This window comes from Camelus ferus, chromosome 11 (assembly GCF_009834535.1).
Source record: "Camelus ferus isolate YT-003-E chromosome 11, BCGSAC_Cfer_1.0, whole genome shotgun sequence".
NCBI classification, from domain to species: Eukaryota; Metazoa; Chordata; class Mammalia; order Artiodactyla; family Camelidae; genus Camelus; species Camelus ferus.
Window position 1 is genome coordinate 71,689,670 of NC_045706.1, and position 27,818 is coordinate 71,717,487.

Below are 27,818 nucleotides of genomic sequence, written 5' to 3' on the forward strand. Positions count from 1 at the left end.
TCCTTCAGTGAGAGGGGAGAGGGGTCCAGCCCTGCAGGGCTGGAGGGTTTCAGCCACCTGAGCAGACACTAGCTGTGCTGAGACGGGGGCTGTAGGCTCAGTTCTTCCTCTTGCTGTATGTTGAGAAGAGCTCTGCCCCGCCCCCCTCCCCAGTGCCTCCTGGAGAGTTACAGTTGCTCTTTCCTTGGTCTGTGAGGGGTACACAGGCCTTTCTGATCATGGGCAGGGATCAAAGGCCATGTGCCTTTGGGCCCCTCTGGGGCTGAGCCCGCACCTAGGAAAAGAAAACATCTTGGCTCATACCCCGGGTGACTTGCTCCTCTGAGCTTCCGCACTTGCAACCACTTGGGTATTTGGTGCGTCTGAATCAGAGCTGCTGTTTGAGACCCGGCTCCTGAAATTGACTTGTTTGCATCAAATCACAGACTGTCGCTGTGTCAATCCTGGTGATTTACAGGCCCTCAGAAGAGGGGGTGGGGTTTTCTCCTGCTGGGAGGACCTGGGTGGGCTGGGAGCAGCGACCCTAGTCACCATGCCGAGGGGTGGACACTAGAGCCACTGTGCCTGGGGGCGGACGCTGGTCCTGCCGTCCTCCCCCGGCTCCTGGGCCTGGCGGAGGGGAAGCATGCGTCTCTCCTCCGATGTTCAGAGCAGGAGCTCGGTGGCCGTGCCCGGGCCTGCCCGCGCATGGAGGCTGCGCCTGGACAGACTGACCCTGACCCCGAGCAGCTCTGAGTGCCCCGAGGGTCACGCCCGCGGGAGCAGGCGCCCGGCCACTGGCACAGCCTCGTGTTCCTGGGGACTCCAGGGCAGGCAGCTGTCCTCGCCTTCACACGCTCCGCCTGACCCTAGAAGGAAACAGAGGGACACGGACCAGTGGCCGGCGTGGTTTTTCCCTTTCCTCCTTGGGCAAGCAAGCATGGCTTGAAACCCAAACTTTAAAGCCAAGAGCGGCTGCGGTGGGCCCTGAGGGAGGAAAAAGGGCACCCAGAGCCTGCCAGGGACGCGCATGGGGCCAGCCAGGCTCAGAGCACAGGCATCCTCTCAGCCCTGCCCCCCCCCCCGTGGCCCCCGCCTCTCCGAGCACTGTAGCCGGAGCCTAGCCCCATCCTCCTGGGGGCCTCTCAGTGCCTGGGGCCCCTGGCTCCGCACTGTGCCCCGCCCCTCCTGCCTTCCTTGCCTCTCAGGGGCCCAGCTCCTGGAAGCCTGCGGGCGCCTTCCACGGCCCCGGCAGCCGGCCAGGTGCGGCCCCAGGGGAGAGGCGGCCTGGCCTGAGACTGCTGGGACACTCTCCCAGGGCCCGCAGGGCCTGGCCTGGGTCTCGTTCACCTCAGGCGCTCCTTGAGAGTGGCGGCCAAGCCTCACCTCACCCACCCCCATGGGGACCCCAGAGCCGCGTCGTTCCTCCCCCAGGGCTGGCTCGCTGGGAGCTGCTGGCCCAGCAGTGAGTCTCTGCCCACTGAGCTGGGGCCAGACGGCCTTCCTTCCCCTGAGGAGTAGCCGGCTCCAGGAAAAAAGCTAGTTTTCCTATTTTGGAGGTTTGAAAAACAAGGCTGAGACGTGCATGCGATGTCCCAGGCTGCTGCTGCGTTAAGAAGCCTGCATGTCTAGCGTATCATTTCTCCGGAGGGGCTGCCCCCGGCCGGGTGTGGCAGTGCCGACGGCGGGCCAGCCTGGAAACACGGGGCTCAGGCTCCTTCCTGGGCGAAAGGCCAAGGGGGCACGGCCAGCCCAGGTCCCCCCCAGGCAGTCAGCTCAAAAGCCACCACCTCCCTTAGCAGGTTTTCACTTTTCCCTCTTCTAAGTGGCCTCCCTGTGGCTCTGTGCACCTGGTTTTCCATTTCACGGGTACCATCTAGGCTGCGAGCCCCAGGAGCTGGGTCTGGACCGCAGCCTGCGGGCAGGAAGGGGGGTGTGCGGACAGAGTGGCCTTCCTGGGCCGGGCTCACAGTGACAGCTGGGCCTGCATGCCTGCCATTCCCCCCAGCGCGCTCATTCTCTCGATATAGGGTGCCGCTGGCACAGCGGAGGGGGGCGGCCTCGCTCCAAGGCCGGGCGCCCTGCTGCTTTAGGGCAAGGCCGGTGGGGACAGGCCGGGCTGGCGTCAGCTTTCCCCTTCTCCTTGCATGGCCAGGGCCTGCAGCCCGCATTCTGATTTGTGTGTATTATTAGGTCCCGGGACTCCTGCAGCCGAGGGGGAGCCTCAGAGGGAGGGGCCCAGTCCAGTCTGTGAAGGGAATTTGTCCCTGAACTTGAACTCTGTTGGGGGTCCTCCAGCCTGGCCGGGAGGGCAGGCCCCCCACCTCCTCCAGGCCTTGGATGAAGGTACCTTTTCTTACTGTCCCCTGACTGTCCCTGAGCCCACCTTGCTCGGCTGCCCCCCCCGAGCCCCCCACCCAGTGGCTGGTTTCTATTCCATGAATTAACCAAGTTCATGGCTGATGGGGGCTTCACTGCTTCCTCTTCCTGGTAACATGTAGGCTTGTTTACTGGGGCGGTAATGCCACAGCTCTACGGGGGAGTCAGTTTTGGAAACTGGGACCATGCTGCCCCGGAGGCGAGGGTTGGGGGCCCTGTCCAGGGAACAGAGCCCCCTGGCTTCCAGGCAAGGCCCTGGGTGGCCGAGCTTCAGGGAGGGGAGGATGCACATTCTTCTGGTCCTGCCCCTGCTCAGACACTATTTGACAATGACTGTCGAAGGGGAAAAGCTGTGCAGCGTTGCTGCTGAGGTGCCCAGGAGTGACGGGCACTTTCAGGACGAGGCCCCCGCACCCACTGCCTTCATCCAGGTGAGCAAGCCTGCCCTCTGCCTCTCCGGGGCTCGGAGCCAAGGCCCGGGCCAGATGATGATGATGATGATGATGGTTATTTACAAAGTACTTCTTTAAACTTTGTTTCAAACTTTATTTCCAGGCTTCTTCGGCTTCAATAGCTGCAAAGAATGAATTGTGTATAAGCCAAGGCTGACAAGAGCTGCAGTGTCCAAGGGGAAATTCAGATTTTTCCTGATCAAAGAGCAAACATTTAAAAGCAGTCCTGATGTAGGACAGCAGCTCCCAGCAACGTCTTTAAGTTGCATCTTCAGAAGCTGACTCAGTGCAGCTTGCCTCGTTCTTGGAAGCCTGCACAGAGTTCTGCATGAGCTCTGCAGCGCCCCCATCGCTCCTGACCTTGGCAGGAACACGCAGGTGAGGACCTGGTCCCCGGAGGCCTGAAGCAGGAGCCGCAGGAGCAGCTGTGCCATGCCCAGGCTATCCCGCCCTGACCCCTAACCTGACCCCTTGGTGAGACCCCCTCCGTCCGGGGTGGCACAGGGTGAGGGCTCCAGACTTTCTTCACAGCAAGCGTCCCCCAAAGCGGGCAGCCTGGCTGCCAATCTCATTTGCGCTCTCACAGCCCTGGGTGGCCCCACCTCCTGGGGACAGAGATCCCATCTCCCATGGGGGAGACACAGATGAGGGCACAGCCCCCAGGGAGCGACAGGGCTGGGCATCTCGTCTCTCCTCCCTCGCTCCCGGGGACAGTCCCTTGTGACTCGGTCCTCCCCACCAACCCTGGTCTTATCTTTAGCATCTGTAAAACAAAGGGCAGCAAGTCACCTCCAGGGGCCCTCTGCCCCGTCTCTGGAGTCCTGCCTGCCCTTCTGTTCCCAGCTCCGGACACACTGGGCTCCTGAATGCCCCCGTGGCCTGTGGTCAGTGCTGGCAGATTTCCCCCACATCCCCCCGCCCCAGAGAAACTGTCCTCCCTGGCTTGTGGTGCCCAGATCTCTGACCTTTTAGTGTAGGGGCTGTCCTTTGTCCTCTCTCCTGGCCGGCTGGGACCAGACGTGGCCACAACAGTGTCAGAGGGATGAGTTGATGCTCGTGCGATGCTTAGAATAGTGTCTCGAATGGAGCAGCTGCAATATATGTGTTTGCTGACTGAGTGAAGGAGCTGTTATTTAAAATCTCAGAGATTTTTCAAAAGTAAATTTATTTCGGAAAAATTTTAGATTTGCAGAAGAGTTGCCAGGGGAGTACATAGACCCCCATCCATCGGCCCCCCCCAGGTCCCCCACTGTCCCACCTTCCATCACCTGGGACATCTGTCGCTCTGAGGAACCAGCCTGGGTGTGTTTCTATGAACTACGCTCCAGGCTGAATTTGGGTTTCGCCTGTTTTCTCGTCGGTGTCCTCCTCCTGTTCCAGGATCCCATGGACCCCACGTTGCATTTAGTTTCATGTTAATCATCTCTGGTCTGTGACAGTTTCTTAGTCTTGTTTTTTGTGACCTTGACAGCTTTTTTTTCTTTTTAAAAATTTTCTTTAAATTAAAAAATAACATTTTTTTAAACTTTTTTGGGGGGGAGGAAGTAATTAACTTTATTTACTTTTTTAAAAAATAGAAGTACTGGAGATTGAACCTAGGACCTCGTGCACGCTAAGCACGCCTCTGCCACTGATCTGTCCCCTCCCGATCTTGACATTTGGAGGAGTACCGGTCAGGTAGTTGGGAGAAGGTCCCTCAGTCTGTGTTTCTCTGGTGTTTTTCTCATGATCAGATTGGGGTTATGGGTTTTCAGAAAGAATACTAAAGAGGCAAAGTGCCCTTTGCCTCGCATCACACAGGGGGGCACACGAGACCCGTGTGGCACCCTGGTGACCTTAACCCTCACCACGTGGCTGAGGGGGTCTCTGTCAGGTTTCTCCACTCTGAGTTACTATATTCACTTTCCCTGCAATATTCTTCAGAGTCTGGGCTTAGAGCTTAAAGGAAGGGGGAATTAAGCACCACCCCCTGGAGTGCGAAGCATGTCCATGTGGCGTTTGGAATCCTTTGTAAGGAGAAGCTGCCTCTTCTCACCCGCTTATTTACTTCTTCAATCATCATTTACATCAGTGTGGATTCACATATGCCTTGTTACACCTTGGGTCATAATCCAATGCTGTCTTATTTATTCTGTTGCTCAAATCGTTCTGGAGTTGGCAATAAAAGCTCTTTTGGGTTGCGTGAGGTAATAGAAAATGTATGTATTGGTCTCTGCCCCGGGTTCCTGGCACAGAGCTCCTAAAACCCTTGGAATTTCGCAAGTGACAAGAGCACGAGGAGCATGTCTTGTTATAATAGTGGCCTTTGACCTCTGTTCCGGACACTCCTGACACCCTAGGGATTTCCTGGGTGATTGGAGTGTCTGTTGTTCCAACGAGGTGATTTCTGGTTGGGCTTCTGGATGGCTCCTGGATGTGGGCCGGTCACTAGCAAGACCAAGCCATGATCAGAAGCTTGGAATTTTCAGCACCCTCACCCCCCCCTTTCATCTATAAACAGAGTTAATGATCGATCATGCCTACATGATGAAGCCTCCGTAAATCCCAGCAGGCTGGGCTATTTGAGCCACGGAGAAGGGCGCACGAGGCGCTGCCTTGGCCACAGGACCGTGAGAAACCTGGTCTTGGCTCCTGCAGGAGAGGCCAGTCTAGGCGATGCTGGATTCCTGGCCCCCTGTCAGTCTGAAGGTGGCCGGCTTTGCCGTCCTGGCTGAGCTCCGCCTTCACCTTTGGGGAGGTCAGTGGTGACTGGCCGCCAGCTGCACCTGCTTGTCACCAGCCCCCTCCTCTGTGGGCACAAAAGGGCTGTACCACCTGGGCTTGAGGTCTCCCTCTTGAAATCAGGACAGAAGGCACATCTGAAGGACACGTGCAGTGCATGGGTTCCAGAAGCTTCTGTATTAAAGGGAAAGGAATCTTGGCTCAAAGCACCAAGAGTCTTAAGAGACAAGACTGTTGTGAAACAGAGGAAGGTATCCTAACTCTGCCTTCTGCTTTGGACCTTTTACAGGTGTGGCCCTGCAGAGGACACGCCAGGCTGGTGCTTCATGAGTGCTGACCCCTACAGGGAACTGTGTGCTCTCGGGAGAGACATGGGATTTACATCAGAGGTAGGTAAGGCAAGGTGACAGACACTTATTGGGCACTTACTGTGTACCTAGCACTCCGCTGGCCACTAGGGAAGACAGCAAAGGAAGAGGAGACATCTCCCCTGCCCTAAAGAAAGTAAGATGCACAAGAAACCACCCTGGGAGCAGTGGTCCTGGCCCGTGACACCTCCGTGGTCCCGCCAGTCACGACCTGGCTTCCTGGGCCTTTGGGAGCAGACTCATAGTCTGATGGTCATGAATCCTAGAGGTCACTCCCCAGGATGTGTGACCTTGGGAGATTCACATCACCCCTCCAGGTCTCCACTACCTTGTCACTAAACCAAGACTGAATAATTGCGAGAACATTGTGAGGACTGATGCTCTGACGTCTGCCTGGTCTCAGCTGGGGCGAGGTGGGACTGCAGATGTTACTGGGAGGACCTGTCATGCTTCTTTAAGACGAAGGTCCAGGTCCAAGGCCACCAGCCTGCCGCTCTCTTCTGAGTGCTTTCAGGGCAACTTCAAGGAGGCACGTCCAGGCAGGAAGGGAGGGTTGCATGCCCCAAGGCACTCAAATCTTGATTTGAGACCCACTTCAGACTTCTGACCTCCACTGATGTCAAACGGTAGGTTTTGTATTGTTGAAACCGCTAAGTTTCGGGTAATTTGTTACAGCAGCAATGGGAAACCAATCCAGGTGTCTTATGAACATGACCCTCTCTAGGGCTGGCTTTCCTCTTGACATTGACCGAACATTGTGCAGAAGCCGCAGAGATCACAGTCACAAAGGCGGGTGTTTTCTTTAGAGTCTGTACTCCCAGCATGCTGCCCCAGAGTAATTCACACTGACGTTTATGTTGGGTGCAGGTTTATTGTCTGCATCCACCTGACTTGGTTGGAAGCAAACTTGCTTTGCATTCTTTGCAAGTTCCTGCTGCCTTCTCTTTCGGAAGGCAGTAATTACCCCCCTGTGCTATTTTAGAGCATCTTCAGTTCCTGAATATCAGGATGGCAGCAATATCCTGCAGACAGATCCTCTGCGCCTGAAGGTTTATTTCCACGCGTTGCTTTTCCCTTCTAAATAGCAAAGTGTCTCGAGGGCAAGGCATCTTCCCGGAGCTGGGCACGCAGGACCGTGGCATTTCTGTGCGCACATGTCTGTGAGGGTGTGGGTTCCTGTGCTCTAAACCTCTCCAGAAATAGATGGACTAAACCTTCCATGGGACTGAGGAAGCCTCAACAGCAGCAAACCTACTTTACTCTCTCAGCCTTGTTGCTGATTTAAGATTGAACCAGAAATCTGTTCTTTCGGGTAAGGCTTCTCCGCCAACAGAAACTTCCACAAATGGACGTCCTCCATCACATCACAGACGGCTCGGCGGATCAGCTCGTTGGAGCCCATAAAGCAGCACGTGCATATGTGTCATCTTAGATCTATTCTCATTTTATAACCAATGGGTTCTTTTTTGTCCTTTTGAGAACTCAAGACATGGCAGGGGAAAAGTTTCTTCTGTAGAGCACAGGGAACTATGTTCAATATCTTGTAATAACCTTAAATGAAAAAAATGTGAAACAAATATATGTATGTATATGAACAGCTGGGACATCGTGCAGTACACCAGAAATTGACACATTGTAACTACTGTACTTCAAATGAAAAAAAAAAAAAAAGATACGGCAGGGACAGTGTTAGGCTCTATACCTAGTGTGGTGGTTGGGAGCTCAGACCTGGGAGCCAAACTGTTGGGCTCAATTCCTGGCTCCCCTCTGACCAGCTGAATGGCTTTGCCCAAACTCTTAACATCTCTGTGCCTCAGTTTCCTCCTCTGTAGGAGAGGGTAACAGTATTTGCCTTCGGGAGTGTGCTCTGAGGATGACGTGAAATGATGTTCGTAAGGTTCTCAGGTGCCCAGCATTTTAGAGGCCCTCCCAGCATCTCTTTAAGGCAGGGATTTGTCAGACATGTCCCATGTCTCACCCTGGGGACTATAATTCTACTCGGAGTAGCTTGTGCCGAGTGGACTCCTTGATTGATTGATGGTCCATTGATTTTCAACAAAAGTGCCAAGACTTTTGCAGAGCCACATGCAAAAGAATGAAGTTGGACCCCTACCTTACACCAACACAAAATTAGCTCAGAATCAGTCGTAAATCTAAATGCAAAATTTTACATTATAAAGATCTTAGAAGAAATACAACAGTAAATCTTTGTGCCCTTGGAATAGGTGATAGTTTCTTGTATCTTATTTCTTATTATATCTTATTTCTTACATCTAAGAAACTATACACCAAAGGAAGGCACAAGCCACAGAGAAATAGGTAAATTAGTCTTTCTCAAAATTAAAACCCTTTTTTCCAAGTTCTATATCTTCTTTTTATTTTTTAAAAAAATTTTAAATTATTTTTTTAACATTTTTTATTGAGTTATAGTCATTTTACAATGTTGTGTCATATCTTCTTTTTATTTTTAATTGAGATATAGTTGACATATTATATTCATTTCCTGTGTACCACACACAGATTCGATATTATATATATTACAAAATGATCACCACAAAAGTCTTGTTAACATTCATCACCACACATTTACAGTTTTTTTTTCTTGTAATGAGAACTTTTAAGATCTGCTCTCCTAACAAATAGACAATACAGTGTTATTAACTATAGTCACCACGCTGTACATTGCATGCCCAGGACTCACTTATTTCATAACTGGAAGTTTTTACCTTTTGACCACTCTCATCCATTTCACCCACCTCCCCACCCTTCCTCTGACAACCACTAATCTGTATTCTGTATCTGTGAGTTTGTTTTTGGTTTTGTTTTTTTAGATTCCATGTATAAGTGAGATCATATGGTATTTATCTTTATCTGACTTATTTAGTTTAGCATAAGCCCTCAACAGTTCGAACTATGTTGTCATAAATGGCAAGATTTCCTTCTTTCTTATGAATAATGTACCATTATATATACATTACAAATATAATATATTTCTTTATCCATTTATCCATTGATGGACACCAAGGCTGATTCCATGCCTACTGTAAAGAAGGCTGCAATGAACAAGGGGGCACATATATCTTTCTGAGTTATTCTTTTTGATTTCTTTTGGATAAATATCCCAAAGAGGAGTTGCTGGATCATATGGCAGTTCTATTTATAATTTTTTTGAGAAACCTCCATACTGTTTTCCGTAGGGGCTGCACCAACTTACATTCCCACCAACAGTACACAGGAGTTCCTTTTCTCCACATCCTTGCCAACACTTGTTACTTCTTATCTTTTTGATAATAGCCATTCTAACAGGTGTAAGATATCTCACTGTGGTTTTGATTTGCATTTTTCTGGTGAATAGTGATGTTGGGCACCTTTTCATGTACCTGTTGCTCATCCATATATCTTCTTTGGAAAAATGTCCATTCAGATCCTCTGCTCATTTTTAAACTGATTTTTTTTTTTTTTACTATTGAATTGTGTGAGTTCTTTATGTATTTTGGGTATTAACCGCTCAAAGTGCAGGAGCTTCTGTCCCTGAAGTTAGGGTGCATCACGCTCCAAGTGTGGGTGTCTTGCCAACCAGAAAGCTTTCCAAATCCTGTACTGCTAGGATTTTATGGAAGCTTCCTGACAGACATGGTTAATTATTGACTCTGTTTCTAGACTTTCTCCCTTCTCTGGAAAATGAGGGGTAAGGCTGACATTTGCAAGCTTCTAGTCATTGCTCAGTTTCTCTGGTGACGAGCACCCATGCAGACATCCAGAGTCATCTCAGTGGAATGAAAGATGCTCCTAGTGCTCTTACCACTTAGGAATTTACGGGGGGTTTGGAGCCCTGTGTCAGGGAAGAAGTCAAAGAGAAATAATAGAACAAGAGATGATCTTAGATGATCTTCTCATCACTTAGGAATTTATGGAGCTCTGCGCTGGGAGCTTATTATTTCATATATATATAAATGCAACAAATTTTTGTATAGTGATTTTGTATCCTGGAACTTTACTGAATTCATTTTTTAGAGCTACCATTTTCTGATGAAGTTTTTAGGGTTTCTATATATAATGTCATGTCATCGGCAAATACTGACAGTTTTACTTCTTTCTCTCTGATTCAGATGACTTTTATTTCTTTTTTCCTGTCTAATTGCTATGGCTAGGACTTCCAATACTATGCTGAATAAAACTGGCAAGAGTGGGCATCATTGTCTTGTTCCTGATCTTAGAAGAAAAGCTTTCAGCTTTTCACTGTTACGTATGATGTTAGCTGTGGGTATGTCATATATAGCTTTTATTATGTTGAGGTACATTCCTTCTATACCCACTTTGTTGAAAGTTTTTTTAAAATCATAGATACTAAACTTTGTCAAGTACTTTTTCTGCATCTATGGAGATGATCATGTGATTTTATCCTTCATTTTGCTAATGTGGTGTATCACATTGATTTGTGGATGTTGAACCATCCTTGCATCCTAGGAATAAGTCCTACCTATTTATGGTTTATAGACCTTTTAATGTATTGTTGAATTCAGTTTGTTAATATTTTGTTGAAGATTTTTGCATTTATGTTCATCAGGGATATTTGCCTGTGGTTTTCTTTTCTTGTAATATCCTTGTTTGGTTTTGGTAGGAGGGTTAAAGCTAGTCTCACAAAATAAGTTTGGCAGAATTCCTTCCTCTTCTACTTTTTTTGGAAGAGTTTGAGAAGGGTTGCTATAAATTCTTCTTTGAATGTTTGGCAGAATTCACCAGTGAAGCCATCTGTCCTAGACTTTTGGGCTTGGGGAAGTTTTTGATTACTGATTCAATCTTCATAGGAATTTATCCATTTCTTCTAAGTTGTCTAATTTTTTTGGTGTATAGTAGTTGTTTATGATCTTTTGTATTTCTGTGGTATCAGTTGTAATGTCTCTTCTTTTCTTTCTGATTTTATTTGAGTCATCTCTTTTTCCTTGATGAATCTAGCTGAAGTTTTGTCAATTTTGTTTATCTTAAAAAAAAAAAAACAACCCAGCTCTTAGTGTCATTGATCTTTTCTATTGTCTTTTTAGTCTTTATTTCCACTCTGATTTTGTTATTTCCTTCCTCTTACTAACTTTGGGCTTCATTTGGTCTTCTTTTCCTAGTTCCTTGAATTGTAAAATTAGGTTGCTTATTTGAGATTTTTCTTGTTTCTTGATGCAGACATCTATTGCTAAGTACTTTCCTCTTAGAACTGCTTTTGCTGCATCCCATACATTTCAGTGTGTTATATTTCCATTTTCATTTGTCTTGAGAAATTTTTTATTTCTTTTTTTATTTCTTTTTTGATGCATTCATTGTTCAGTATTGTGCTGTTTAATCTCCATATATTTGTGAATTTTTCAGTTTTTTAAATTGTAATCATAATTACACACAGTTTTATATCATTACTGTAGTCTAAAAAGATTCTTGATATGATTTCAACCTCCTTAAATTTATTAAGACTTGTTTTATGATAATTTATCATGGAGACCATTCCATGTGTGACTGAGAAGAATGTGCATTCTGTTGCTTTTGGATGGAATATTTTGTAAATGTCTGATAAGTCTATCTGGTCTAATATGTTTAAGGCCAATGTTTCCATATTGATTTTCTGTCTAGATGATCTATTTATTGTTGAAAGTGGAATTTTAAAGTCCTCTACTATTGTATTGCTGTCTACTTCTCCCTTAGGGCTGTTAATATTTGCCTTATATATTTAGGTGCTTCTATGCTGGGTGCATAAATATTTACAAGTGTTATATCCTCTTGTTGGATTGACTCCCTTGTAATTATATAATCTCCTTCTTTGTTTCTTATTACAGTCTTTTTCTTAAACTATATTCTGCCTGATAAAAGTATAGCTACCCCAGCTTTCTTTTGGTTTCTTTTTTCCATGGAATATATTTTCCCATCTTTTCACTTGCAGTCTGTGTGTGTCCTTATATCTGAAGTGAGTCTCTTGTAGGCAGCATATCAATTTTTTTTTCCATTCAGCCACTCTATGTCTTTTGACTGGAGAATTTAGTCCATTAACATTTAAAGTCATTATTGATATATATGAACTTGTTTCCATTTTGTTCATTGTTTTCTGGCTATTTTCTAAGTCCTTGGTTCCCTTCTTCTCTTGCTCTCTTCTTTTGTGATTTAATAATTTTCTGTAACAGTATGCTTCTATTCCTTTCTCTTTAACTTTTGTCTATCTACTGTAGGGCTTTGCTTTGAGGTTACTATGAGGCTTACATAAAACAAATGTAATGGTTTAAGTTGATAATAACTTAAGTTTAAGTGTATTCTTAAAATCTACACTTTTACTTCCCCACCATGTTTTATGCTTTTGGTGTCACAATTTACATCTTTTTATCTTGTATATCCATTAACAAATCATTGTAGTTGTAGTTATTATTATTATTACTCACTATTTTTATCTTTTAACCTTTATACTAGCTTTATAAGTGACTAACCCACCATGTTTACAGCATTAGATTATTAGGAATCTTACCGGTGAGATTTATACTTTTATATGTTTTCCTGTTACTGATTAGTGCCCTTTTGTTTCAGCTTAAAGAAGTCCTGTTCACATTTCTTGTAAGGCAGGTTTAATGGTGATGACCTCCTTTAGCTTTTGCTTGTGTAGAAAACTCTTTCTCTCTCCTTCAATTCTGAAGGACAACTTTGTTGGGTAGAGTATTCTTGGTTGCAATTTTTTTCTTTCATCCCTTTGAATATATGGTGCCACTCCCATAAGTCCCTTATACCATCTTCATCCTTCTTCATTCTTTTTTCTTTCTGCTGCTCTGATTAAGTGAGTTGCAACTGCCATGTATTAGAGTTCACCGAGTCTTTCTTCTGCTTTATATCGCCTGCTGTTGAACCTCTCTAGTGTATTTTTCAGTGCAGTTATTGTATTCTTCAGCTCTGTGATTTCTTTTGGTACTATCTTAAATTTTCCACCTCTGTTGATATTCTCACTTTGTTCATTCATTCTTTTCCTAAGGGTTATTAGCATCTTTATGACCATTATTTTGAACTCTTATCAGATAAATCACTTATTTCCATATCATTAAGGTCTTTTTCTGAGGTTTTATCTTGTGAGTTTTTTTTTTTTTTCATTTGGAACATATTCCTTATTTTTTCATTTCCCTTGACTCTCTGTATTGGTTTCTATGCATGGGATAAAATGGCCACCTCTCCCAGTCTTGAAGGAGTGGCTTCATGTAGGAGATGAACCTTGTTGCTCAACCCTGTCCTAGCTCTTGGTTGTCTCTCAAACCTTTGTGATTGTCCAGACAGTCTACTTTAGTCTTAGTAGCTCCCAGGAGGTGAGAGTGTGTCAAAACCCATCAGTGTCCCAAAAGGGAGAATCTTAGCATCTAGATGCAGGCTGATTGGAAGCCAGATCCTGACAGCAGCTTCTAAAGTATGTAAATGTACTTCCTTCACAGGGAAGCCTGGGAGATGGGCATTTTTGTCTACTCCCACTTCGCTGAGGCCTGGGTAGTAGCCAGTTAAGAACTGTTTCTTTGTTTGCTTCCATCCTGTTGAACCCTGTGAGTACAACCCCACTGGCTACCAGAGCCAGGCTATCAAGGAATGTGTCTTCTGGGCAGCAGACACAAAAACCAGATGTGTACACAATCTTCTCTCTTGGAGACACTAATGACCTCGGCAGGGCAGAGGGAGAGTGTGAAGAGAGCACCAGCCAGCCTCCCTGGTCTCTAGAGAGGATTGCAATCATCCTCTAGATACACATTTAATTAGAAGCCTGCCCTTCAGAACAGAGTTGTGAAGATAAGCTAATAGGCCCCCTTTGCAGAAATACGGGGTGAGTTTCAGTCTGCTGTGTCTGTGCTGTGCCCCAGGGGGCAGCTGGCCAAGAACTGTCTCTCTGTTTGTTCCAGTCCCATGGGACCTACAAATGCAAGCTCCGCTGGCCACTAAAGCCAGGGGACACAGGGGCACCTCCTGGGCAGCAGCCACAAAGACCAGGGCACTGCATGTACAAACTAGGAAGCCAGATGTGAAAACTGGGGCACCGGATGTGGACAGCTCCTCTCTGGGGGACACATGCACTCTGGAGTGTGGCAGAGGAGAGTGTGAAGTCAGTGCCTGCCCTCCAGGTCTCTGGAAAGAATTAGTCGATCCTTAGATATGTGTTAATAAAGAGTCTGCCCCTCAGGCTGCAGCTCTGAAGATGACCTGGTAGACCTGCCTCCTTCACAGACTGGCTGGGCCCTCAGTCCATTTACCTCTGCTGTGCTTTGGGTACTGGCTGTTTAAAACCCTTTCTCCATTTGTTATAGTCCTGTGGGACCCACAAGCATCAGCCCCACTGGTCAGCAGAGCCAGGCAATCGGTGTCCCCTGGGTGGCAGCTGAAAAAGTTGGGTGTCAGATGAGGGTACAAGCTCCCCTCTGGGAGGTACTGGCAACCTGAAGCGAGGCAGAGAGAGTGCCAAGGTGGCACCTACCAGCCTCCAAGCCCCTGGATGTGAGTTAAATCAGAACTCTGCCCCTCAGGCTGATGCTTTAAGATAAACCTATTGGCCTCTTTCACAGAAAGTGTGGGGGAAGCCCTGGAAGGAACCGCTTCTCAGGTCACTACAGCCACGTGGGTCTTGTGGGCACAAGCCCAGTCAGTTTTCAAATCTGGAAGTTTGGGCGGCTCATCTCTCAGGTGCAAGCCTCAAAACTAGGGGGCCAGGTGTGGGGTTCAGATCTTTCCCTCCTCAGGGAGAAACTCGGGGATGTGAGTTTGTGGGTCACCAGGTTGGGGGTGGGGTTTATGGTGAGACTGAGTCTCAGCCTCTCCCTACACATTTTTTTTTTTAATTAAAGTGTAGTCGGCTTACCATGTTGTGTTGGTCTCTGGTATACAGCATAGTGATTCAGTTATACACACACACACACACACACACACACACTCATTCTTTTTTATTATAGGTTACTACAAGATATTATAGTTCCCTGTGCTCTACAGTAGGACCTGTTTTTTGTCTGTTTTATATATAGTAATTTGTACCTGCAAATCCCAAACTCCCAGTTTATCTCTCCCCACAATAAGGTTGCTTTCTATGCCTGCGAATCTGTCTTTTTATTATAAATAAGTTCCTTTGTGTCCTTTTTTTAGAGTCCACATGTAAGTGATATCATGTGGTATTTTTCTTTTTCTTTCTGGCTTCCTGCACTTAGTATACCAATCTCCAGGTCCATCCATGTTGCTGCGAATGGCGTTATTTTATTCTTTTTTATGGCTGAGTGGTATTCTATTGTCTCTATATATACCACAACTTCTTTATCCAGTCATCTGTTGATGGACATTTAGGTTGCTTCCATGTCTCAGCTATTGTAAATAGTGCTGCTATGAACTATTTAGTACGTTTCTTTTTGAATTAGATATACCTTCAGATATTTGTCCAGAAGTGGGATTGCTGGATCATAGGGTACATTTTTTTTTCAGTTTCTTAAGGAATCTCCCTACTGTTTTCCATAGTGGTTGCACCAAATTACATTCCCACCAACAGTGTAGGATGGTTCCCTTTTCTCCACACCCTCTCAAGCATTTATCATTTGTAGAATTTTTAATGATGCCCATTTTGACATTCTGATGTGAGGTGATATCTCATTTCCTCCTACCTACTTAGATGTGGGCTTTTTCTCATTTGTTCAATGTGTAGGAGATATTCAGCTGGTTTGGGTTTTTTTTTTTTCCAGAGGAAATTGTTCTGCATGTAGCTATAGATTATGTGCCCATGGGAGGAGCTGAGTTCAGGATCCTCCTATGTCATCATCTTGAACTGGAACTTCAACATTAAAAATGTTGTGCTTCAAAGGACACCATCAAGAAGATGGAAAGGGGGGAGAGTGTATATAGCTCAGTAGTATAGCATGTGCTTAGCATGTGTGAGGTTCTCGAGTTCAATCCCTTGTACCTCTATTTACAGAAATGAAGAAATAAAATGATTACCTCCCTCCCCAAAATAAAAAAATTTTCAAAAGATGAAAAGACAACCCACAAAATGGAAGAAAATATTTTCCAATCATATAGCTGATATAGCTGATAGGAGACTTGTATCCAGAATGGGTAAATGATTCCTGAAATTCAACAATAAAAAATAAATAACATAAAAAGAAAAAAAGAGGACGCTAATGAACTCATCTACAAAACAGAAACAGACTCTCAGGCATAGTAAACAATCTTGTGGTTACCGGGGGAAAAGGGGATGGGAAGGAATAAATTTGAGTGTTTGAGATTTGCAAATGTTAACCACTATATATAAAAATAGATAAAAAATAAATTTCTTTGGTATAGTAGAGGGACCTATATTCAATATCTTATAATAACCTTTAATGAAAAGGAAAATGCAAATGAATATATGTATGTATATGCGTGACTGAGACATTCTGCTGTATACCAGAAATTGACACAGTGTGACTATACTGCAATTAAAATGAAAAAAAAAAATAGGCAAAGGATTTAAATAGACTATTCTCCAGGAAAAAAGATAAAATGGCTAATAAGTGCATGATGTTCCACATCACTAGTCATCCTGGAAATACAAATAAGGACTGCAATGAGATGTCACTTCATCTCCAGTAAGATGTGAAAAGAGACCAGAAAAACTATTAACAAGTATACGGAGAAATCAAAATGCTCATACATGGCTGGCAGGGAATGTTAAGTGGTGTAGCCACTTTGGAAGACATTTTTGCAGTTCCTCAAAAAGTTAAATATAGAATTACCATATGGCTTAGAAATTATACTCCTCTGTATATACCCAAAAGATTGGAAAGCAGGTACTCAAATACTGGTATATGAATATTCATAGCAACACTCTTTGATAATAGCCAAAAAGTGACCATAACCTGTCGACATATGAATGTATAAACAGAATGTAGTCTATCCATACAGTGGGCTATTATTCAGCCATGAAAAAGAATGAAGCACTGATACATCCTGTAATGTGGATGAATCTGGAAAATCTTATACTAAGTGAAAGAGGCCAGGCACAGAAGGTCACATATTGTATGATTCCAACTTATGTGAAATATCCAGCATGGTTAAATCTGTAGAAACAGAAAGCAGATAAGTAGTCACCAGGAACTGAGGGTAGAGGGGTCACAGGGAATATCTGCTTACTGGGTATGCGGTTTTACTATAAAGTGATGGCTTGGGACTAAGTAGAGATGCTGGTTGCACAACACTGTGAATGCACTAAAAGCCATTGAATTGTTTGTTTTAAAATCATTAATATTATATCGATTTCTTTTAAAAAATATTTTGTTTACTTACTGTATTATTTAATTTTGGTGAGGGAGGAGGTAATTAGGTTTTATTTATTTGTAGAGGAGGCACTGGGGATTGAACCCAGGACCTCACGCACTGCTAAGCACAGTGCTCTACCACTTGAGCTGTAGCCTTCCCCTTGTCAATTTCACTTCAGTAAGAAAACTTAGGATAGTGATCACGTACACTGGGTATAGTGACCAAAGGAAGATTCTGAGGGGCTTCTGGGTCACTGGTAACGCTGTTTCTTAATCAGGGTGTGGAATATACAAGTGCACTCAGTATGTGAAAATTCCTTGAGCTGTACACTTAGGATCTGACACTTTGCTGGATTTATATTATACATTTATAAAAAGTAAAAATGAAAAAAAATTGCCCAGGACAGTGCCTGGCACTATACACCAACCACTGCTCAGTCCTCAAAGATGGCTCAATTGCCAAATCCTCAGGCAACAGATTTTTTTTTTTTTAATGAGAAAACTGCTGGAAAATGGGCATGGGTGTTTAATATTTGAAAGAGTCTTTCTGCTTTATTTATTAAATGCCATGCTAACTGGTAAAATATCCTGTTAAATCCTTTTTATGGCAATTCTAAAAGTATTTTCGCCTGTCAGGTAGTTTGTGGTGTTAACTCAGGCAATGTCCTGTCTAGAGGCACAGACCCACCCCTCTCACTGTGGTTGTGGGAGGACCTCCCGGGGGCGCCTGGAACCCATGAGGATATTCTGTATGGATTTGTACCACAGCTCCTCACCTTAAGGACTCCAAGAAGGAGTTCCGGGTACCACAGGCTTCCCAGATCTCAGTACAGAATGTGCACATGGAGGACGCACTGCCTGCTGGCCATGTTCTGGCCCCAAATGACTCTTCCAGGCCCTCAGATAAGCCAGTCTCTCTCCCACCTTAAGGCCTTTCTTTGCTCATGTTGTCCCCACTGCCCACTGGTCCAGCCTCCCCACCTCCGGACATGTTGGCTCCTTCACTCTTCAGAAAGCAGGTAAAGCTCCACGTGGCAGAGGGGACCCAGGACCTGCTTTAATCAGATGTGATAAGACACTCAGACATGGAACTGACTATCATGAAGAAAGAAGTTTTTATACAAAAGTTCCCAAGAAACAGGAGGCAGGCCAAGCTATGCAGAGCCACTGGGGGAAGTACCAATTTCGTCAGGAGGCAGAGGAAGCAAGGGGAAAATGTAGGCGTGGGTCTTTATTAAGGTTTCTGTGGGAAGGAGAGGGCAAGGCAGGGCAAGCAGGCTCCAAATGTGCTAGTTTGCATTCTTCTTCTTCTTCTTCTTCTTTTGTTTTTTTAAATTTGATGGAGGGAGTGGGGATTGAACCCAGGACCTCGTGCATACTAAGCATGTGCTCTACCACTGAGCTGTTACCCTCCTCACCTCCAGATGTGCTAGTTTGGATCATTCAGTGGACTCTAGGTGTGGGGGTGTCCCTAGCTGTCTGGCTGTGGATTAGAGCAGGTAACAGTGATCCTGAGTGGGGGGGGGGGCGGTGGGCTCTGGGGAGGCTGGTTTGCATTTGAAAAGGCGAGGTAATTTTCTCTCTAGGAATTGGCTAGTCCCGGGAAGAGCAGTCGCTCCAGGTGTTATCCAGATGTCAAAGCACCAGAATACAGAAAATAGGAGACATTTTACTACAGAAGCCTTCCTAGAACAATAATGTTTATTGTATTTTCTTTTCTTCCCCTTTTTTCTTTTCTTTTTTATTGAAGCACGTTTACAATGTTGTGTTAGTCTCAAGTGTACAGCAAAGCGATTCGGTTCTACATATATCTATATATTCTTTTTCATTGTAGGTTATTACAAGGTACTGAACAGAGTTCCCTGTGTTTCTGTTTCCTTCGCTAGAATGCGAGCTCTGGGAAGGGGCCGTGTCTGTCCTTTTCACTGGCGTATTTCTAGTGTCTAGAACTTAGTAGATGCCCAATAGTGAATGAATAAGTGAATGAAATTATGTTTGCTTTGGCAAACTCTGAAATGTTAAGATCTCCTCTACTAACGCCCTAATTGTGCATGTGTGTGTGTGTGTGTTTAAGTTGGACATACCAGTCTCAGTTGCAGACAGGTCTGCAACACAGTGTGTTCTTCCCTGGCTGGTCTGCCCTCTCAGGTCTCCCAAATGTTTGGACAGATGTTCCCACCCATGACTCAGCAATAAAGTGCCGCCTGGAGGGGAAACGGGGGATGAGGGAGGCTGCTGCACCTGTAGCGTACGTGCTATTTTCTTACCAACTCCTTTTTTGGGAGGAAGAGGGCATTTTTGCTTTGAAAGCATCAAGAGAGTGGGAAGGTTGTACTTTTGCTAAAAGGATGTGGTGTCTCCAGCTGACCTCTTTTCTAGACCAGATCTCTACTGGGATGTAATGCTTGTGCTAATTCCTGTAGAATTAACTCCCTTAGCGTGTAACTCTCCAAACTGGCCTAATGTGCAGCTGGCATTTCCCCAAACGTGGACGAATTCCCTTTGGCTGTGGAGCCAAGTAAGTGACTTCTATAACTGGAAGAAAATGAGGTCGGTAGGCTGCTAACTCCCAGCTGCAGGAAAAAAAAAAATGAAGAAATGAAAAAAAAGTGAAGGGAAGGAGAGAAGGAGATGCGTGGAGACAGCAGGGGGCTGGGTGGGTGGGCCCTCCCCACACTGGCATTGTCATTTTTTTCCCTTAGAAATTTGATGGGTGGAAAAGGGCATTGGTTGTTGACTTCAGTGCTTTTCTTTGTTCACTAGTGAACAGAACTTTGTTTTTTGTGGGACGTGTGTGGAATAAGCTTACTGGGCAAACTTTGCCTCTTGTGATGGGCTGCCGCATCCTCTGGTGATCATTAAATCCACTTCTCTTGGGGGGAGGGTATAGATCAGTGGTGGAGTGCACGCCTAGCATGCACAAGGTTCTGGGTTCAATCCCCAGTGCCTCTGTTTAAAAAAATAGACAAATAAATAAACCTGCAATTGCCTATCCCTGCTTAAGAACAAAAAAGGGGGAACATTTTTTTAAAGAATCCGCTTCTCTTATTGGTTTGTAAGCCCTCTTCACACTCCAGTTTCTGGGTGCGTTAATCTCTCGCGCTCATTTTTTGCGCCTCCTCATTTCGAGAAGTTGCGGCGGCTTTGCGGGTATTTGCACATTATCAGTTAGCGCGGGCGCACACATCTGTGGCTGGAGTCTAGTTTTGAGTTTCACGCTGGCGAGGAAAACTCTTGTCGCTGGGATGATAAATTTGCTTCCGTCAAGAGTCTTTGGTTGAGCAGGGCTGAGATCGCTTTACGAGCTTGGGTGGCTCTGTGACACCTTTGCCGTTGGGTGAAGGGACAGCAGGCAGCCGACAAAGCCCAGGGTGACAGGGAGAATAGCGATGGGGACTCAGACCCAGGGACAGGAGCCTCCTAACTTGCAGTGAGGTCTTGGCAAGAACTGGAATGTCTCTGGGGCTCGGGGACTGATCTGTTCTAAAAAAGTGAAGGGATGATGTTTAAGGGGTTACGCTACACATTTACAGAGGTTGCCTGTGGGGAGGGAAGGCAGAGCGGAGGTTAGACGCCAAGGGAACTTGTACTTTTCCTTCTATCTACTTCTGCACCACGTGGGCTATCAGAATCTCTGTGTATTTGTGAATTTCCCCAATATTTTATTATGAAAAACCTCAAGCATAAAGAATGTCCGAGAATTATGAAAAAATTAAAAATTTAAAAAAAATTAAATAAAAATTAAAAATTAATTAATTAAAATAATAAAAAATTAAAAACAAATTATACATGAACACCTATCCACCTGCCACCTAGAGTCCCCCAGCACTAACATTACTATACCTGCTTTGTCACTGATCCACCCACCTGTCCATCCCTTGACCTACCCTCCAATTCAGCTGATGTTTTAAAATTTATTTTTTATTTTATTTATTTCTGCTACTTTTAGAGAGAGAGGTAATTAGGTTTGTTTGTTTGTTTGTTTATTTTAGTGGAAGTCCTGGGGATTGAACCCAGGACCTCATGCATGTTAAGCAAGTGCTCTAACACTGAGCCATACCCTCCCCCACCTTCCGATTTTTTGATGCATTTCAACGTTGCAGATCTATATTCACAAAATATGTATATAATTAGCGTTTCAGTCTTTTCATAAGGAGAAATGTTTAAGTTAAACGATCCTTAAGTTTACATCCAACTTCAAAGGTTACAGTATGGCACTCTTTCCAAAACGTCTCTAACAAAAAGATTTCTGGCCCTTCACTGAGGAAGGTATTTTCCCTCAATTCCTTTGATATAAGTAAAATGTAGTTTTGGTTCAAAAATGAGAAAATAGAGACAAAAAGATAAAAACGTTCAACCCACCCAAAGAGCTGATTTTGCCATGTTTAGATCTGGATTATTTTTTTTCCAGTGCAAATATATGTAAGTAGTTAAACAAATGGCGTCACACTCTGTCACCTGAACAAAGACCAGTGGTGAGACTGTGGATGGGTACACGCTGCCACACCGTTTGTGAAGCGAGTTTCTCCCAGCGACCCGTCCACGTGATGCTGTCACTACCTGAGTGTGATGGATGAGGAGACCAAGGCTGAGAGAGACAAGGAACTTGCACAACATCGCACGGCAGGTAAGCGGCAGAGCTGGAACTGGGACTCCAGTCTCGTTAATACAAAGAACATACACATAGCTCATACTATTTTTATTCCAACCAAGAGGAAATTAGCATTCTTGCACCTGATCAAAGAAATGGATACACGATTTTGGATCATGAAGGTTGTTTTCAGGTACAAAATTCGTGTTTAGAGATATTTGGCTACATTAAGAGAAGGAGGTATGTTAGAGATGTGGCTGTGAGTACGGGGACTGCAGCCCGACCAGCTCCAGCCAAGGCGAGAAGGGGAGCCCAGTGTCCAGCGTGAGAGACGCAGCTGGCCCTCAGGGAGGGACTGAACGAGGGCCCAAGGGCACAGGGACCGCCCCCCGCTGCTCGCCGCCCTCCTTCCCGAATGTCTGCTTTGCTCTTGCCTTTGTGGGATGGTTTTCTCCGCTTGTGTAGCCTGCTTTAGAGAATAGATCCCTTCAGCTCCAAATCTAAACTTCTCAGTCCAGCCTTAGGCAGCAGCTCCGACTCCCTCTCAGCTCTAACTGGCAATGCTAGGAGTGAGAAAATCGGGTTGGCCTAGCTTGAGTCAAGGCTCTGTCCCCGCTCTTGTAAGCGACAGCCAGGTGAAGGGGCGCCCCAGCAGTAACCTGGCCGATGGGAGGTCGTGGTCCCCGATGGGGGAGGGGAAAGAGAGGAAACGTCCTGCAGAAGCGGGTGACCGGCTCGGGGGGTGGGGCAGGCACCCTAACAGACACCCCTCGAAAGAACAGCTGGAGCAGAAAGGCCAGCAATCCAAAAGCCATCCGGCCTTGCGTCCTGCCTGCCCCGCGCGCCGCTGGAGCCAGGTCACCTGCGGGCAGGGCGGGCAGGGCAGGCGGAGTCCTTAGGGGAAGCAGGGACAGTACGAGCACGGCTTTCGGCGGGCTCTGGGGACATCTGCGCGTGCCGTGTGTCGTGAGATGAAGGGCTGAGGGGCTCAGGTTGGTCCCTGAATTAGTCTGCCCTGGGCTGCCACAACACGGGACCACAGATGGGCGCGCTGGGGGCTGGGGTGGGCTTAAACACCACCATCGAGTGTCTCATGGTTCAGGAGGCTGGAGGTTCAAGATCAGGGCGTCCGCAGAGTTGTTCCCTCACAGTCCTGTGAGGTAGACTCTCTCCTCGGCTTGCAGACGGCGGTCTTCTTCACGTGGCATCCTCCACACAGATCTGTTTCCCCTTTTTATAAGGACACCAGCAATATTGGATTAGAGCTCACCCTAATGATCTCACTTTAACTTTTTAAAAATTTTTTATTAAAAAATTTTTTTTAATTTTATTAAAAAACTTAAAATTGAAGCATAGTCAGTTTACAGTGTGTCAGTTTCTGGTGTACAGCATGATGTTTCAGTCATCCATATGCAGACATATATTCCTTTTCATATTCTTTGTCATTATAGGTTACTACAAGGTACTGAATACAGTTCCCTGTGGTCTACAGTAGAAACTTGTTGTTTATCTATTTCATAGGTAGTACTTAGTATCTGCAAATCTCAAACTCCCAATCTATCCCTTCTCATCTCCTCCCCCACCCCAGTAACCGTAAGTTTGTTTCCTATGTCTGTGAGTTTGTTTCTGTCTTGTAAACAAGTTCATTGGTGTCTTTTTTTAGATTCCACATATAAATGATATCATATGGTATTTTTCTTTCTCTTTCTGGCTTACTTCATTTGAATGATGATCTCCAGGTCAATCCATGTTGCTACAAATGGCATTATTTTATTCTTTTTTAATGGTGGAGTAGTATTCCATTTATAAATATACCACAGCTTCTTTATCCAGTCATTTATTGATGCACATTTAGGTTGTTTCAATGTCTTGTCTATTGTAAATAGTGCTACTATGAAGGTTGAGGTGCATGTATCTTTTTAAATTTAGGTTCCCTCTGGATATATGCCCAGGAGTGGGACTGCTGGATCACAGGATAAGTCTATTTTTAATTTTCCATACTGTTTTCCATAGTCTCTGCACCAAACTACATTCCCACCAACATCGTAGGTGGGTTTCCTGTTCTCCATACCCTCCCCGTCATTTATCCTTTGGACTTTTGAATGATGGCCATTCTGGTTGGTGTGAAGTGATACCTTGTATATTGATCTGCATTTCTCTGCTAATTAGTGATATTGAGCATCTTTTCATGTGCCTATTGGCCATTCCTATGTCTTCATTGGAGAATTGCTTGTTTATGTCTTCTGCCCATTTTTGGATTGGGTTGTTTGTTTTTTTCTTATTAAGTTTTATGAGTTGTTTACATATTCTGGAAATTAAGCCCTTGTCAGTCTCATCTTTTGCAAATATTTCCTCCCATTCCGTAAGTTGTCTTTTTGTTTTGCTTATGGTTTCCTTTGTTGTGCAAAAGCTTATGAGTTTAATTAGGCCCCATGTGTTTATTTTTGCTTTTATTTCTATTGCCTGGGTAGACTGCCCCAGGAGAACCTTGCTAAGATTTCTGTCAGAAAATGTTTTGCCTATGTTTTCTTCTAGGAGGTTTATCATGTCTTGTCTTATGTTTAAGTCTTTAAGCCAAGGGCCTCCATTTTGCAAAGTTCAATAACCACTTGTTCAGTGAAGGACTAGGAGAGGCCAGGGCCTTCTCAGAGGTTCCAGGAGAAGGGCGGGAGCTTGAATCAAAGGTGGGTCTTCTTGGCAAAACAGGCCCAAGTATCCAGCCCAGAAAGCTCTTCTCTCCTCTTGGAGAGGTGAACGAATGGGTTAAACACGAGCTCTTCCTGTGTGTGTGTTGAGGGGGACGGGGCGGGTACAAATACGCATGCGTGTCTGCGCACAAGCCCACCTGTGCGTGTGTGTGTTTGGTCCTTTCACTCTGAGTCCTTTATGAGGCGCCAATACTCTTATTATTCTTACTCAGAGAGTCAGGTGCTTGTAAATAAAAGCCTTGACTTTGGGGTCTTCCGTATTTCCGGTGAGGGTTTCAAGACCCTAGGTTACTCATCAAAGCCAAGGATACTCGCCTCTCCTGAGACAACAGAATATGGCCTCTTTAATGGTGAGATAGTCACAGGGTGGAGAGGAAGTGCCGAGAATAGTGATGTTTCAAGGTATTCTGCCTCATCAGGATCAACAGATGTAATGATTCATGTGTCTCAGCGCGTGTTCAGAGAAAAGGAAAAAGCTGAAAGAGGCAGAATCGAGCAGCGCTGGCACGACTTGATCTCCTCTCTTCCCTGTGAAACGACACGTGTCATTTTTGTTTAAGCCACTCTTCCTCACGGCGCTGGTGACTTCCTGATCTGAGCAGAAGGAAAAAGTGTCCTCTTCGGAGTGATTCTGATTTTGATTACGTCTTTGAGTGTCCTGGATGATACTGTAATAAGCAGAGGAACGGATCAGAATGTAAACAAATGATTCACCCCCTGGAGAACGGCAGTTGGCCCAGCCCCCACGACCACTGTGGGTGCAGATCGTTTTCCACCGTCAGGGAGGGGAAAGCACTCTGTACCTTCATACAAAATAAAAAGCAGACAGTCATGCTGTCTGGTTTCAGTCTCTAAAGAACAAAATCTTGAGCATTTCCTGTAAGCCTGGACTCCCAGCAGGAACCCCCTCATCCCGGGCTTTTGGGTTAATGTCTGAGATATGAGGAGCTGGTCTTTTCCCATCATAAAGAGAGAGATGTCAACATGGTGATCCTGGGGGTTTTTGTCACGTTAGCTATGTATTGGATCTTTCCTTGGATGAGCTAGTCTTATTGAAGGGCTCCCTTGCCTTTTTGCAAATAAAAATCGTTTGTTTTTTTTGGAATACTTTTTGCCTCTGAACCTTGCCTTGACAGATCTAATGAATGAATTTGATTTCACAGTTTTGAAAAGCATACATGTTGCTTTTGGTAGAACCACATGGAGCATTTAAGGGGCCCAGAGCCCCAGTGTTTGTTTTGCCACCGTTCCATCCCAGTGCCAGCACTCTCCTGCCCCATAAACCTGGCATCAAGGCCCTGTCTGCCCAGGCGCAAGGGACAGGAACAGCCTCACTGGAAGCATGGGAACACCAGGGTCTGCCTCATTTGTGTACTCCATGCAACTGACAGTGCTCAGCTTCACCTCCTTACAGGAGTGTCTCGTCCTGGGGTTGCAGGTGGGCAAGGTCCTGGAGGACTCTGGTGACCTTCAAACCAAGTCTCCATCCCCTAGGGCCATTTGGAGTGGATCCATGTAGTGTGGAAGGTGATCCAGAGATGCGTAGCCAGATCCCTGGACCAGCCATAGCCTATTTGAAAGCACCTCTGCACTGCAAATCCAGGGCTGCGCGTGTCACTGCTGTGTGACATCCCTCGGGGCTCCTGAACCCGGGAGGCTGCCTTCACTGGAGGAGGCTGTACAGGCGTCCTTTCCTCTCTGAAGGATTGCCCTCTTGTCGGTGTATCTCTGGTTCCAAGTCGCGGCGACCGCGTTTGTGGGGGCCCCTCCCCACGCCCATGGTCTCAAGGCATCATGCCTGCATTCCACCGTAATTGAAGCCTTTTCCCAGCGGCAGGGGTTTGCCAGCAGAGCACCTGCCGCGTGCCTGCTGTTCACCTCCAATGTGAGGACCTGAGTGCGGACACTCCCCACGTGGACACTTCAGTCCCGGCGAGAAGAAGAACTGCGCAGCAGCCCGGGGGAAGGCTCTTCATGCCCCACTCCTTCCTTCCCACTCTCTCATCCTCCTTAGCCGCCCAGCCCACTGTCCACCCCTCCAGCACTCGCCTGCCTGCCATTCTAACCCATCCCTGGGTGCCGGGGAAGGGGGCGGAACGTCCCTGCCCTCAGACCAGGTCAGCGCGTCCTCAGTAGGCGGGTTGCGTGTAATTTGTCGTCCTAAGAGTAAACCGTCTGGTTGTAAGCTATTGAGTGTGTGTATACAGAGTTAAAATGATCCCTTTACTAATGTCATTCCTGCTTGCTGGTCAGTGAGACGGAGGGAAGGGCTGAATTTACGGGGTCGGGTTGTGGGACCGGGGATTAGCTGGGCCCTGGCACACCTGCGGAGGCTGAATCAGAGGTGCTCCTGGCGTCTCCCCTGAGCCCTTGCCCTGGTCACGCAGCCTCCAGCCTTCGATCGCGTCCCGTGGGGGCCCCCGCCCGGCCGAGGCGCGGACCCGCCGGGACCTGCAGGGACGGGGCATGCCGGCTGGGCGGCGATGGAAGCAGCCGCTGTCCTGTGCTCCGCCTCCTGAGCGCAGCCCGCCGCTCCCTCCCGCGCCCTTCCTGGCGGCTTCCCGGGCCTCCCGCGGGGTGCCCGCCAGGTGGTTCCTGCAGCCTCTCCACCGCCCCCAGCGCAGGAACCACGGACACTCCTTTGAGCTCTCGGGGCACTGGGGCCACCGGGGTGGCCAGAGTTCTCTCGTCTGGTGCGTGAGAAAACCAGAGGTACAGACGGGATAGCGGGACAGGTCGGGATAGAAAAAGGCTAAGGGAACACCTCGAGCCGAAGGATGCAAGACGAACCGCCCTCTTCCCGCCCCAACAGATCAGGGAACTGATCATCAAATAAACGTCCCCTTGATCCGGATTCATCTGATTCAACATCCCAACTGCTTGGCACATGGAAGGGGTCGTTCAGGGCTGTCAATACCTGTTTCTGAACCATCCTTTAATGCATGGGGTGGGGGCGAGGACAGGGGCATGGATGTTGATGGATGTTGGGGGAAGGGCTGTGTCTGTTCTGTTCCACAAGGAGACAGAGAAAGTGCTGCTTGTGACGCAGCTCTGTTTTTCACATGCTCTGCTGTTCCGGTGTGCGTGCCTCTAGTGCATTTCAGACCTCCCCAAGGAGAATCTAACTGGACAAGAAAAAGCAAATATTCGAGCCTGAAAAAGAAAGATGCTTCCCGGAAGTTATGACGTCATCCCATTGCACGCGTGGGGGACCTGTCCTTATGTGGTGAAGAAAATGGAGGGTTATAATTGGATACGGACTGTGGGTGGCCTATTTCCTTGCAAGTCACCCTAAGTGGAAGGCCTAATTGCTTCTCTATCAAGCGATTTTCCTCGAATTTATTTGCCAAAAAAAAAAAAAAAAA

The 27,818-nt window shown here is 46.4% G+C and overlaps 1 long non-coding RNA gene across 6 annotated transcripts; it reads left to right on the forward strand.

Moving 5' to 3' along the window:
• Positions 1 to 142: 142 nt before the first annotated feature.
• LOC106729458 lies at positions 143 to 27,818 on the forward strand. 6 transcript variants are annotated; one of them, XR_004324107.1, is made up of 6 exons: positions 143 to 2,325; positions 2,675 to 2,789; positions 2,914 to 3,188; positions 5,821 to 5,920; positions 21,566 to 21,781; positions 24,873 to 25,560. It is a non-coding gene; the product is annotated as an uncharacterized LOC106729458 (long non-coding RNA). The 6 variants fall into 6 exon arrangements; XR_004324103.1 differs by lacking the exon at positions 24,873 to 25,560 and adding an exon at positions 25,948 to 27,818 and having other exon boundaries at positions 145 to 2,789; XR_004324105.1 differs by lacking the exon at positions 24,873 to 25,560 and adding an exon at positions 27,548 to 27,818 and having other exon boundaries at positions 145 to 2,789.